The sequence below is a fragment of the Passer domesticus genome, chromosome 3 (genome assembly GCF_036417665.1).
Source record: "Passer domesticus isolate bPasDom1 chromosome 3, bPasDom1.hap1, whole genome shotgun sequence".
In the NCBI taxonomy this organism is placed as follows: Eukaryota; Metazoa; Chordata; class Aves; order Passeriformes; family Passeridae; genus Passer; species Passer domesticus.
The window spans coordinates 37,735,556-37,746,290 of NC_087476.1; the positions used below are offsets into that span (position 1 = coordinate 37,735,556).

Consider the following 10,735-nt stretch of genomic DNA (forward strand, 5'->3'; position numbering starts at 1 on the left):
TACAGATACATAAACTCAGCTCCACACATGATATCAGTCTGAGTTACAAGTTTGCCAAACCAGAGCACCCAAACTCAATTTTTTATGCACAGAACCGAAAGCACTGGAGTTATCCAAGTAATAATCTCCACTCATTTCTCCCATACTAGCTCATTCCTTAACTCATGCCCTGGTGCATCAGCACAAAGACAGATATTTGCAGTTGAAGCTGGTGCATAACTAGCAATCCAAATATTATAAGGCAAGATCTTATTGCAAAGTTTTGCAGTATATTTCACTGGATATAATTTGAACATAAGAATTGCCTTGCCATTCTTGCTGCAGAACCAATGCAGAACTGCTGAATACCAGGAGTACCTGAGGAGACTTAGATAAATCAAAACACTCCAGGTGCATCCTGGTAAAATATCACTAAATTTGTATTGGATACCGTTCTATACCATGACTATCAAATTGGATAATATCTAAGATAATGATATAACCTGTATTTTGAATTCAGTTAATCCAAATGATATGATTAGAGAGAATATTTCCATATTATGTTAGAAGACAGATGGTGTGTGTAATCAGGCTGAGCTCTAAAAACATTACCTGTGAGATAATAATTGCAAAATAAATGTTTATTTGGTTACATCAATGTTCCAGTCTTCTGAATCCATGCCTATATTGTCTTAGGACAAATTTTTAAATGATTTTAAAAAGACGGAAATCAGCTTTTCATTTTTTTTCATCTGCTCCTTAACAATATTTTTTTATTTTCCTTAGTAATTTTTCCTGAAAACATGCCCACAAGTGCTGCTCTATCACTCTCCTTCTCAGCTGGACATGGGAGAGAAAATACAATGAAGTGCTCATAAGGACAGGGAGACATCACTCAGCATTTACTGTCATGGTAAAACAGACATGACTTGGAGAAAACTAATTTAATTTATTACCGATCAAATCAGAGTAGGGCAATAAGAAATAAAACCGAATCTCACAAGCATTTCCCCCTGCATCTCCCTTTTCCTAGACTCAGCTTCACTTCTGAAGCTCTGCCTCTTCCCTGCCAGCAGAATGGGGAGATGAGGAGTGAGAGTGACAGTCAGTTCATCACACCTTGTCTCTGCTGCTCCCTCCACATCAGGGGAGGTCTCCTCAGGCTCTTCCCATGCTCCAGTGTGGGATCCCTCCTGCAGAAGCCAGTCCTTCACCAGCTTCTCCAAGATGAGCCTTTCCCACAGGGTGCAGTCCTGTGGGAACAGGCTGCTCCAGGGTGGGACTCCTGCAGGGTCACAGGTTTTGCCAGCAAACCTGCTCCAGTGTGGGCTCCTCCTCCCAAGCATCTGCATGTCCTGGTAGGAGCCTGATCCAGCACAGGCTTCCCATGGGTTCATGGTCTCCTTTGACCATCCACCCACTTTAGTGTAGGATCCTTTATGGGCTGCAGGTGGAAATCTGCTTCACTGTGGATCTGCATGGGCTGCAGGGGCACAGCTGCTTCACCATGGTCTGCACAGGGGTTGCAGGGGAACTTCAGCTCCAGCACCTGGAACACCTCATCCCACTCCTTCTGCATGGACCTTGGTATATGCAGAGTTGTTCCTTTCACATATCATCACTCTTCTCTGGCTGCAATTTGCTCCTGTGCAATAACTTTTCCCCCTTCTTAAATCTATTATCCCAGAGGCCCTACCACCACTGCTGATTGGCCCAGCCTTGACCAGGGGCACGTCCGTCTTGGAGCCTCCTGGCTTTGGCTCTGTTGGACCTGGATGCTGCTCTTCTGGCAGCTTCTCCCAGAAGCCAGCCCTGCAGCCCCCCCCCCGCTACCAAAGCCTTGGCACACAAACCCAGTGCAGTGGTGTGGAGGTCTGTGTGCTGAAATCCTGAGAGCACATGTTGGCCAATCTTGGTGTTGACAGCCCTGGGCTGGAGACCTATAACGATGATTAAGAGCACCTACTGAATCAATGTCATTTTGATTGTCATGCTGCTGGTGGTTGCATATGCAGGGATACACCATGAGTTATTTTTAAGTCTAAAGTCTGAATTACTGCCTTGGTCAGAATAACACAGTAATTTTTTGGCCCCCAATTTGTTGCTGAAAGGAAAGTAAGGTCTGTATTGCCTCCTGTGGGTCATCTTTTCTTTGTATTAGACGATGGAAATGAAGCAAAGCCAATTCCAGTGATGCTCCAAGCTTTTCAAGGAACGGTACTGGAGGTCCAACAAACTAAATGGGAATGTATCAGCTGAAAAAAAGCCCATAAAATAAAATAATAATGTTTAGAAGGGTAGAGACAGGAAATTACTTGTGAAAAATGTATAACACTGAGTGATTTCTTTTTTAAATGTATGACGCCAATTTAGTGTTTAAAGCTGCTCAATGGCTGGAATACAAACTTCTTGTGAAATATATTAGGTGTTTAAAGTCACTTAGTGGTTAGTAAAAAGCCCTCCTAATGAAACAATGTATTAATTGCTCAGGGCCACTCAAAGCAAACACACATAAAATATTTAGATGTCTGGAGATGCTCAGCAGCTTGATAACCAAGTTTTAATAAAGTCTATTCAGTGTTTAGAGTTGATCAGCAGCTAGGAAAACAACCTGTGCTCAGCAGTAGAAATGCAGGGCTAATAAAATACAGAGCTGCTCAGTGGCTGCAGCAAGGTTTTTAAAGCTACGCTGAAATTAGGGAGACTAAATTAAGCAATAACAGTAGAGGCACTGGTAGTTCCATAGGATTAATGGCTGTCTGGGATGAGTTGATGGCCTGCAGCTACATTACAGGTCATTAATCCCAGCTGGTCATTAGTCCCCAGGAAATGCTGAGCACTGAGGTCATTATTACTATTATAGCCAGCTTAAAAAAAAAATTCAAAACTAACAAACCTAAGAATCCATCAGAAGCCTTGTGTGCATTATGGTATATGAATGTGTACAGTGCCTACAGATATCTTAAGAAGAGATATCCATACTCATATTAACAGAGATTTTTTTTTCTGGAACAGTTCTAACACCTTAGAGTCAGTAAGATTATTGGGAAATCTATTTACATTTCCACTTGGTACACAAATTGAAATCAAAGTTTTGGTGCCCTGCACCTCTTAGTTGACGCTGTATGGCATCCTTAAAAAGGAGCACATCTGTTGTCATACTCAGTGTGGCCTCTTTTGGATTAAGCAGAAGCTGCATTTGGTAGCATTCCCAATGTCCTGTGTTCTTCACATACTGACCTATTTTCCTTTTCCTTTTTATGAATACCAGAGTGATAGCACTGCATACTGTTATACTTCACATTTTTATAGAAGCGAGTACCCAGAAGGATACTAAGAACTCAGAGACCCTACAAAGATTGCTGGGCTTGCTGCTGAAATACAGTTTCCCTTGAAAGAACAGTGACTCCTTCTGGGACAGCAATATTACACAGTAGTGTTTTAGAAGGAAGAAGTGAAGATAAAATTTAATTGAAAGTACAGGGGAAATTCAGACTGGTAGTAATACCTGCTGGAGTTTGGCCATGATTAACTTTCACAAGTAATTGTTCAACTCATTCTGTCTGTCCAGTTACCTACCTTGACATGAATTTAGCATTCACCTTAATTTTCTCAGTCCAGTAATTTAAGAAGTAGTAGGTAGCAGCCATGCTCCACATTCCAGAACTAAAAAACATACTTGCAGCCTGCTTCTGTTATATACAGAAGAATTTTACATTTCAGGACTGGGATATAGCTTTACAAATCACCAGGAAACACCATGAGATTTTAAATGCTATAACTTATGCTATGGATTGTACTCTGGAAGCATTTACCCTTTTCCATTAACCTAAGCTAGGCACCTAAAGCAGAAATGATAGGAGTACCTTCATAAACAGCTTACAACATCAGTAAGGCAAGACAGAAAGGAAAACAGCAGATATCCCTTTCACAGGAGAAGGAAATCTGTTTTGGATTAGCTTTGTTGTGATTGGTAACATCTGTTGTGAATTGTCCAAGATGGTCTGCAGACCAAGGAATGGAAGAGTATCTTCCAGCTCTCACAGTCAGATATCCAAAAGGCATCTGATCATACCTATGAGAAATTACTTCTTGTGTTTCCAGTTGATCAGCAGATTAGGCCTTTTTTTTTTTCTCTTTATCAAGGTGATCAAAGTGGATTCGCATCTCCCAGCCTTGTCTAGACTGTTATAATCACCTCTAACTCTTCAGGTTAAAATATTGAAGTAAGTCTGAGAAACTGAGCACGAATTTGTGTGCTGATCTCAGTCCTTAAGTTTGATCGTTGAGTTCTCTTGTTGTTACTTCACAAGCATCTTTGCAGATAAATTTATTTATCTGTCGTTTTTATGCAATAGAGGTCTGAGAGCATCAATACTTAACCAGCTGATCACATCATATCACTGTGTGACTAGGTAAAAGGACTCTCATATTACTGACATCAGAAAAAATCCCATTTGTGAGATTACAAAACCTTGCTCATATCCCATAAGAATTGTAATTATCTTTGAAATGCTGTCCTGGGTTGAACTGGCAAGGAAACTTGGTTTGACTGTGTGTGAGTGGGGTGTGTGGGGAGCCAAGCAGGGACCCCTTGGGTCACTGGAGCAACCTGCTGTGAAGGGGCTTTGGGAATGATCATGGGAAGTGTCCTTCGCAGCCTCAAGGCTCAAACGACACCACTCACTGACATAAAATGCAAAATTTATTTACTGAGTGGGATGGGCACAGCAGTGGCCAGTGGTTTGTATTCTAAGATTGCTATTTTACCATGCACACACACTGCAGTCACATTCACACCAACAAAAGCCCTGCTGCTTTGGTCCAGTCTCAGCCTGCACCACAGACTCGAGGATGCCAGACACTCACTACAGCTGGTGACTGTGTCCAAGCCTTTACAGGTGGCCTGGCTTCCACAAATAATGGTGGTAACTTGGGCTCAAATTTCTGCCTAGCACCAGGCATTTGAGGATATGGCACTCCATGGCACTACTGTCTCAAATACTTATTGCTTTCTAGGGTATGTGGTCACCATAAGCTGTGAATAGCTTTGTTGATCATCTAGTTGAAGGCCAAATGCTTTTGACTTTCTCTCTGGTTAAGACTAAATTAGCTGTCATTACCTTGGCTGCTATGACTTTCTAGCCTCTCCCCCAAAGCTGTTACAAGGATGTAGATTTAACGGTTCAGCTTTGATTATTACCTGTGATCCTTTTTTTCACACCGAATGCCAGAATTGTCTAATGACCTAGATTGTCTAGACCTGCTCAGATAAAGATATTTTTCCAGATGCTTTCAGCAGTCCTTGTCCTGTGACAACAGCTGGGATATGTATATCAGAGTACAAGCTACTAGCATCTTGAATCCTGTTCTGGGATGACTATGGTACTGATATCAATGGCTTCTGCTTCCTCTCACCTTTATTTTTTTATTTATTTGGATTTTTTTATTTATTTGGATTATTTATTTGGATTATTTATTTGGATTATTTATTTGGATTTATTTATTTGGATTTTATTTATTTGGATTATTTATTTGGATTTATTTATTTGGATTTTTATTTATTTGGATTTGGATTATTTCGATTTATTTTTATTTATTTGGATTTTATTTATTTGGATTAACTAGATGTCATTTTATAAGTTTTCAACATGCTGTTGTATCTTGCTTTTGCTTGGTCTGCAGCTGGATATTGTATCTGAATTTATGTTCTGTTCTACAGGTGCTAAATTCTTAGTCTTTGATACACCTAAACCTCATTTTGTCCAACTCCATATCTGCATTCTTTAACAGTGTCATAGTGAGCTATTTACTCTTTTACAGTCTCCAGTGTTGGCCAGTTTCTCATCTCTTACCATTCTCTGCCTGCTCCTCTACATCACATCCTGTGTCTCCACTTCTTAAGACACCTGCTGTTGTACCAGGTTTCTTTTCCTTTTCAGTACATTGCTATATCAGAGTAATAAATATCTAATTCACCACAGCATAACTACTTGCTAGTACTTGTTAGCCCTGGTCATCAGACACACTACCCCTGTGGCTAACATGTGCTTTGTTAAAACAGAGATGACTGCAGCTAAAGAAAGGTTCAGACAAATGAATCCTGACAAACCTTGAGACCTTGAAAGCTCAGTGAATACCTGTGGCTCGTTACTAGCAAAGGCAACATCAGGACAGTATTCCTGACCTACAGGGCTACTGCAGGGGTCTTCCTCTCACCTCCCACAGAGAGTAAGACCTCCCACTTTTTTTGCCTCCCTTTTCTGTAAACAGAAAACTCTGCGTAAATAGCGTCTTATGGCAAAATCTTTGCAAACCCTTGAGCAGCCGACCTTCTGCATATTGCAGCTACAAAGCAGAATAATTCTGTCCTAAACTGCACACAAGATTGCAATGACACAAAACGTTAACGTTAACGTTAACTGCTGATGAACCTATTTCATTACTTTTAATAACATTATATCTGTGTTGTCTGCTCAATGCAGTGATAACTTAGTGAAGGAGAATTAATTTTACATATTATCCACATAAGCAATAATGAGGGAAATCAGTTTCCTCTAGAGTTGAGGAGAGAAGTTTAGTTAAATTTGGGTACGGGCCAATTGATTTCAGGTTGGTCACTTGCTTTCTGGCTGACAGTGGGACCTTGAGGCTCAACAATAGGTGCAAAATCATGTAAATCCATGAGTGAAAATGCCCATGCCTGAAGCAAATTCTTCAAGATATTATAATAGGGGTGAAAAGAGAGCAATTTGAAATTAACTGCACAGAAGATTTTTTTTTGGTAAGGTTATTTTTATTAATCTTATGCTCTGGAAGGGATTTGAGTAGCTATGAACAGACACGTACCCAGAAAAACACAGGGTAATATTATTGGTCAACTGGTAAAAGTACTGCATAATGCAGTCTGTAAAATCTCTGTGATACTCTGGTGTTATGCATAATGAGAGCAGCAATGCATAGGCAGGCACATGGTAAAGTAAACCTCTGACTCTTGAGTAAAGATATTTCTTGTAGTGTGTGCTCAGACTAGAATGACTGGCAGCTTTGAGTTCATACTGCAAGAAAAGTCTCTTTCACCACACCCCCTGTGTTCATGGGGAGCAGGTTCAGTGGGCACTGACTGGTTAGTGGGACTAAGGCACACTGTGATCGTGTCATGGGGTCACCTCTCATAGACAAAATCTATCTGAACACCAAATAATTTAAACATGAGTGTTGCTAGTATCTTAATGAATCAATGTATAATTGGCTTCTTTGATAATAACTTAAAAAATATTTTTAATTCAGTGAGTTCTAAAAAACTGGTGAAGGGGCTAATTTATGAATTAAACATTGAATTGACAGGAGGGGTTTATTGGAGGAAAAACCAGGTTCTGATACTTTCAATTTAAAATTCATGACAATCAAACTAATCTCTCAAATAAAACTGATTTCTAATAAAAAAATTTCTGGAAGATCCAGGCTTCAGTTAAAAACTTCATATTACTTGCTCTACAAAATTAGAAGAATTTTGGACAAAGGTCTTGAGGTTGCTTCTATGTAAAGAAACAGAAAAAACATACAGCACTATACATACAACTGTATAACAAAGCTTTGGGCTCAATCCTTCCTCCTCTTAAAGGAACAAGGGTTAGGCACTGACTTAAGTGGCTACAGGATCAGGCTGCAGATCATCTATGTGACCTTTACTTTACTATGACTCACCTCCCAGTTCAGGCTAAACCCAGAATCTGCCTGGGAGTATTTTTGCTCCTGGAAGACAAAGGACAATTCGCAGTCTAAATGCTGAATATTGCCAAGGGGCTGCTGTAGGCTCCAGGAACCTGGCAAAGGCAGGAGTGAAGGAGTGAACTTGTGGAGGAATGAACAGATTTGTTAAAACTGTACAAAGCTGTTGCTGTTTATTAAATTCAATTTGTCAAAGATGTAGTACAAATTGCTCTATCAGTTGCTTCTAAATGACATCATTCTGTATGGGAAAGGATAAAGAAAGGTTAAAGCAATGTATTTAACTTCCAATATGCATCTAAAATATGTTGTCCCAGAGAGCTGGGGACTGACACATTCACCAACGCAGAAATGCATGTGCTGTGCCTCCTGTGACTTTCCCCCTCCCATGTTTCTGGGGCAAATATGAACCCTGAAAGAAGTGCCTATGAATCCTTGGCAACATACACGGGTAAGAAAGAGCCAAAATTGCTATACTGAGTCATCCTATCCAACTACCGGCAGTTACATTGTCAATAGTAAATTGCTATGTTGCAAGACAGCAGGTAGCAGAGGAAGCTCCTAGCAGGGAGAGATGGATCAGTGATACAGTAGATTACACCCTACCAGAGGGGATCATGAATGAAGCCTCAAAGGAACAGGAGCAAGCTGATAAAATTAGAACAGAGATATTAGTAGCATAGAAAGAGGCTTTTCCAGTGAAATCCTGCATTCTGATGCAGAACACATCAGGTCAGACTCTATATTGTGCCTCTAGGAGATGTAGCACAGACCTCAAAGTCAAAAGTCAAGTGGGAAAATAATGACTTTACCTCTGAAGCCTCATAATCTAGGCTGCTCCTGCAGAGCTGGCGTGAATTTCTGTGGCCATACACCTAGCACATCCATTGTATTCTAGCCCGGATCCGCCTCTTCCTAGCCCCAGACTGAGCAAGAGCTTGGAAGGAAAATTATACAAATGCATTACCTACAAGCAAATTCATCTTGACACAGATATGTGCTGTGAAAAATATTAGTCTAAACGCTTAGAGCTGAGCTAAGCAATAAACAAATAAAAAGTCACAAAATAGTCATAAATAGTCACAAAGGCCTTAATGAGGTTTTAAGGCTGTGATTTTTTTTTTTTTTGGTGGGTTTTGGTTTCTTTCATTTTTGGCATGACTGGTTTCTGAAGTCTTTAAGTATATCTATATACAAAAACATTCCCTTAAGTCTTTAGGTAGTTGGTATACTCATTTGTTTGACAGGTTACCCCTGTGTAAATACTGGTATGTAGTAAAACTCTAGACCAGTCAATTTTATGTATGAAGGCTTCAAACCTGTATTGTAAATTGTCTTGTGGCTGTCTCAGATACATGTACTGTTACTATCTTTACAAATTGGCAATGGAGTGATACCTCTCTGTGCATATGTTTGTGGTTTTTTTTTAATTTTTAAATAAAACAAATAATCTAGGAAACAGTTTTTTGAAGTACAATCTTATTAAAAAATTAGAATTTCAAGTGTAGCCATCATCTTTCATACTTTCCAAGTGGCTTGACTCCCATCCCTGTAACATTTTTTCTGATTAGCCTGCTGTCCTGTTTAATCAATAGAGCTACAAAGCCAGCTATCTCTCACTCTATGGTTATCTTTCATTGTACAGTACATAATGCCGCTAGTCCTGCTGATAACAAAGAGCACACAGAGGGAATGTGGCACTGCATGTTTGTTATCTTCCCCTCAACTAAACATACCTTTTTTTCTCTCTTGACTCTTATCAATGCAAAAAATGCTGAAAGCAAATTACTCGTGGTATTAACACTGCACACGCCAGTTGGGACCGAGATTTTTTGCCTATCTTATGTCTGTGGTTTGCCAGCCCTACAAAAGCCTGCCAATTTGATACATCACCTTATCAACCTTTAAGAAGGCAGTGCAAAGTACTACCACCGTCAGCCAGCCACCTTACATAGATGGAGGGAAGACTCTGGATGCATGGAGAGTGTAATGCAGGGAGATTGACCCAAAAGCTGCTCGTGGTTGACCCCAGACCTGAAAAAAAAAGAAAAAAAGTAATCCAGTTCTATACTTTTTCATTTCCCACAAAACATGAAAGCTGATATACTTAAGTCTCTCTCTTGGCAACAAGAAAACATCTAAATGGAACCTTTGCTTCAGTTAAAGAACAATCTAGCAGCTTCCCTTCCCAAAGGCCTGCCACTCACAAAGGGCAAAGGTGCCTTGCTTAGAAAAGGATCCCAACAATTTTTATGTCTTTCCTGAGAAAAAAACACCCTGAAGGCTTTGTTTCTGTCCACTCTGATTTTGAGAATTTTAACCAAGATACATTTTGATCGTGCCTCCATCATATGTATGAGAATCTGATGTTCCACAGTCAAAGAGAATGATAACCATGTATTCAGAGAGATATTTAAGAGAGAATAGCAGTTTTTCCCTTTGCTCTCAATTGTTATCTACTACTTGTGTCTTAAAAAAAGTCTTTAAAATAATGATTTTTTTTCCTTCATATTTTCTTTATTTCAAAAGAAAATACTGGAATAGCCCATTAAAAATGCAAAATTGGAAGCTCCTTAAAAAAAAATAAATGTTTTCATGTTTGGTTTATACATGTGTAGTATATGTATGGGACAGAATCCTTGTTAGCAGAGAGAGTTTTGAAGAAAAACATACTATGCATGTATATAACTACATAGCATATTCATCTTTAGCAGTATACACAGAAGATCATTATGTCTTTTGCAGCATTAATTTTGTAAGAAGAAAAACTTGATAAATGTAGAAAAAATGCAGAAAAATAATTTTGCTTCAGCATTGTGTTTGACAACACTCAAATCATCCCCAGTACTTGGATATGATTGTGTGGGAACCACTTTATAATTTCTAACTCTGTTCTGAACTTTTAGATAAGAGATGATCCTAAAATTGTGTTTTATGTCTTACTTGATAGCATGACCTTTGATAATGTGTCTCAGCAACAGAATTCAAAGCTTTGCATAGTATTTATGATGTGTTCATAACCCTA

At 39.4% G+C, this 10,735-nt stretch overlaps 1 long non-coding RNA gene across 1 annotated transcript; it reads right to left on the reverse strand.

Moving 5' to 3' along the window:
* Positions 1-1,850: 1,850 nt before the first annotated feature.
* LOC135298016 (uncharacterized) lies at positions 1,851-9,048 on the reverse strand. The gene is made up of 3 exons (XR_010359976.1): positions 8,523-9,048; positions 7,687-7,805; positions 1,851-1,919 (listed from the first exon to the last, which is right to left on the reverse strand). It is a non-coding gene; the product is annotated as an uncharacterized LOC135298016 (long non-coding RNA).
* Positions 9,049-10,735: the final 1,687 nt, after the last annotated feature.